The following is a 4441-nucleotide window of genomic DNA, read 5'->3' on the forward strand; positions in this document are numbered from 1 at the left end:
AATGTATTTTCAGAATTAGAATCACTGAAACTGATAGATAGCAAGGATATCTTAAATGTGATGATTTATGTACATGACACTGTTCCGTACTCTAGGGTTACTTTTTGTTCCCTGATAGTGGCCAACCTGGTTTTGAAGAACTGTGTGTTTTTTTTTAAACGAGGGCTTGATGTAACATCTGTTAATGAATATGAGGAAAATCAAATTGCGGGCCCTAAAAGCCGAAACCTGAAAGTTTCTAAGGCTACTTATTCAGTGGCACTAGACGCGATGTGCCCCGAAATAGAGTATTCTGCGGTCGGTCCTAAAGATATAGTGGTTTCCGTGGACTGGAGGAGGCGTTTAATAAATGTTGTACCCAACGTAGTAGCTGCCCCTCAGAATCCAGACATAGAAGATGAATTTGCCCAGTGGAGTTGGGTTGCAAGAGCCCTGAATTACACCCATCTGGATGGAGTAAGGAGTGCTCCATTGAGGTAGCCCGGGTGGGCTACTCGTGTCCTGGAATATGGCTGGTCTGGGACCAAATGAAACAAAATTACATTCCTTAAAAATTATGAATCCCATAATTATATGTCTACAAAGAACGTGGTCTTGTAAAGAGTTTGAATGTGATGGCTATTTTGTATACTCGTGTTATGCGAAGCGATCGGAAAGGGGACATGCTAGCGGGGGGTATCTCTCTTGCTTAAAAACTCCATTAATTGGAATCAGAAGGTTTTCCCCCACCCCTCAAATCTCTGTATATGCTTGAAGCTGGCATGCTTGGGAGATTCTGACACGTCTACCTCCTTTCTTGTGGCAAACTTGTATGTCCCTCCTGGGATGAATTTTGATCCTCTTTTGCACTTATTTTTTTCTTTTATTCAGGATATAGCTACTAGGGAAGATTGCCCCCTAGTGATATTAGCGGGGGACTGAAATGCTAACATTTCAAACTCTGCCTCTGAGATTTATGCCAATACTGATAAAGAGGAAATTTGGCACATTCCCAAGATTTTCTTACCAAATAAAGTAAAAACAGACAAGCGGGGCTTCCACTTGCTTGATAGCGTTAGAAGTTCGGATCTTGCTATCTTAAACGGGAGAGTGCCCGCCGATAAAACAGCCCATTTTACCTTTCATACCCATCATACTCAGAGCCTTTTAGATTATGTGATTGTCTCCTACCAAATGTTTGGGGCTTGTGATAACTTTTTTGTTAGTCCGTCGATATGGAGCAACCATTGCATAGTGGGTATGACAGTGGCCTTTGATCTACCCACACTGGACTCGGGGACTGCCTGTCAGGGCTTGGCCACTTTTAACAAAGGAAATGGTCGGTCCTTTTATGCAAATACTGTTGAAGTAGCTTCCATTATGAAGACGGTGTATGTAGAAAAGCAAGGTATTACTCATTCCAACATTATATCCTTCATTTAGGCTCAAATGAAGAAGATTTGTAATTTAAGATCCACATCTTTGGAACCTCACATGTATAAACAAGATATGTCCCACATGATATTTTTAAAATAGGCAATTAGCCATCTTGTTCGAAAACAGCACATACATTTCCTCCTTGGTTGACAGCAGAAAATCAATCGCCTCAAGCGAGTGAGAAGATGTCTCATGCTCAGTGAAAAAAAAAGGGAGCTCGATGCGAAGTGGATAGGGCTGAGGGAAGTTGAGGGAAGCTGCAAGGATTCAAGAAAATATTGGCACTTGATCGCTGAATATTGCGATTCAAGACAGAGAGCTACAGCGATACCGATTCCCGAAAAGGAATGGGTGAGTTACATCTCTCTTTTATATGGAAATAATAGTCTAGTTTCTCCTGTGTTGCCTGATGGGGTTAAACCCGTGTTTGCTGTTTTTACTGAATTTGGCCCGCCGCTAGGAAAGGAACTGGTAAAATATATAAAGATTGCTAGAACCTCCGGCGCAAAAGGGCCGGATGGTATCCCAATTGCACTAATTAATAAGGAGCCAGAAGTATGGGGTGATTTTCTAGAGCCACTTTTTAAATATTTTTTCTTTATGAATAAAATCCCCTCCTCTTGGAAGGGGAGCATTATAGTCCCCCTGTATAAAAAAAGACCAAAAAGGCAGAAGGACAAATTATACGCCAAATTTGCAATTTAAATTCTCTGGCTGCCCCACATGTTCTGCGCCTTGAATTTGGATTAGTCTCGTCCTTCATTTTAGTCCAGGCAGCAGTTCTTAGGTGGGGTAACTCTCTCTTCTTGGGGGAAGAGGGTACTCTTAGTGCTGCTCTGAGAACAGAAATCTTTTGCACTCTAAAAGAACAATCCACGTTTTTCAGGTCTTTTTTATGTGCAATTGATAGTTTCGGTCTCAGTTTAACTCCTGCTTCTCTAATGCCTAAATCTGGTTTGAAACAGTTTTTAAAGAAATTCAGATCCCCTATCAGTTTGGTGAGAGACGCTGCTTTAAGTAAATACAGGCCCAGTAACGTGGCAGTCAGTGGGAGCGATTTGGGGAATGAACCACAGCCTTATTTAACTTGGAATATCCCACATGGGATTAGAAGGCTGAAACTCCTACTGAGATTCAATCTGCTGCCTTTAAGAGACGTTACTGGCATCTGGGATAAAACACCTAGAGAGAAGAGAATTTGTGAATTGTGCCAGTTGCAAATCCAAGATCTAAATCATGTCCTATTTGTATGTTCAAAGCTGCAAAGTGCCAGGTGAGTGTTTTTAAAACCAGTATTTATCAGATTTAATATTCACTCTGCTCAGGATGCACGTTCTTTGGTCTTGTCCCCTCCGAATGAAATGGTTTGTTTTAAGATATACCAATTTTTTAGAACATTTTTGCCTATTTATAAGAATTTTGTCTAGCAATAGTTCTCTGGTTTCGATTTTATACCAATTGGTTGGCTATTTAATTATTTCATGTATTTATAGCATCATTTGCACATCTCTTAGTATGTTTGATATAAGAATTTTTATCGGTCGGTTACGTGATTGTTTTCCGTATTACAGCATTATTTGCACATTTTTCAGTATGTTTGATATCATTGTATAGCAATGTATAAGGAAGGAATTTTGTATTGTATGCAATGTTTGTCTTTTTAAATTGTTGGTGTGTTTTTGTGGACCTCCGTAGGAGTTCCAAAACAAAATAACTAAATAAATTGGAATTGAAATTGGAATCTGTTTTAGCCATAAGAGGGGCTTATGGCCTGTCTGAACAATGAAGTGAGTACCAAACAAGGATGGCCTCAGCTTCTTCAAAGCCCAAACCACAGCAAAGGCTTCCCTTTAAATAGGTGACCAACATTTCTCTCTGGAGGTTAGCCTACTGCTTATAAAAGCTACTGGCTGATCCTGACCCTCCTAATTCAGTTGTGATAACACAGCTCCTACCCCATGAAAACACAGCCTCTACCCCAACTCAGCTACTTAATGGTGGCCCCTGCGGGGACAGGCGAGCAAGACCACTGATTCATTGTCAGTGAAATTGCTCCACCTCCCTTGCAGCTCCTCCATTAAGTGAGGCCTGCCCCTGCACTCTCGAGTGTTGGTGATCAAGGCCCTCCTCCACCCGCAGGTTTCCCTGCGCCTCATCCACGGTGGTCCAGTGGACCTCTGTCTCCTTCCTCTCGCTCTGCTCTTTCATTTTTTATCACTCGCTTTTCTGCCCTCTTCTATATTTCACCTTTCTGCGCTTTTCTGCATCTCTGCTCTTTTGAGCCTTATTTCTCCTTATTTTCCAACTTTCTTTTATCTCCTTTATCCCTTATTTCCCCACCGTTGCTGCCCCCTTGGCCCCAGCGCGACCGGCCCAATTCAGCTCCCGTCCCTGCTCCCGACTCCCAGCTGTCCAGCCCTCCCTGGCCCCTACTTAATGGCGGCCGATGCGGGGACAGGTGAGCAAGACCACTGATTCATTGTCGGTGAAATTGCCCCCCCTCCCTCTCAGCTCCACAATTAAGTGAGGCCTGCCCCTGCCCCTACACTCTTGAGTGTTGGTGATTGAGACCCTCCTCCAACCGCAGGTTTCCCTGTGCCTCATCCCTGGGGGTCCAGTGGACCTCTGTCTCCTTCCTCTCGCTCTGCTCTTTCACTCATTTTTCTGCCCTCTTCTATTTTTCACCTTTTTGCACTTTTCTGCATCTCTGCTCTTTTATGCCTAAATTCTGCTTAGTTTCCCTTCCTTTATCTCCTTTATCCCTTATTTCACCACCACTGCTGCCCCTGTGGCCCCTCCCCCCAGCCTGACCGGCCCGATCCAGCGCCTCTCCCCTCTCCCACCTCCTAGCTGTCCAGCCCTCCCTGACCCCTACTTAATGGTGGCCGCTGTGCAGCCGCGCGCAGAGGGGGTCCGCTGGCACACTAAAGGTGCGCCAAAGCCAGGCCCGTCTGTGCCCAACCGCGATCAGCACCAGGAGCCCTGGATCTCCGCCCCGCCAACGCTACGACCCAGTAGCACTCCA

The sequence above is a fragment of the Lissotriton helveticus genome, chromosome 2_1 (genome assembly GCF_964261635.1).
Source record: "Lissotriton helveticus chromosome 2_1, aLisHel1.1, whole genome shotgun sequence".
Taxonomy (NCBI): domain Eukaryota; kingdom Metazoa; phylum Chordata; class Amphibia; order Caudata; family Salamandridae; genus Lissotriton; species Lissotriton helveticus.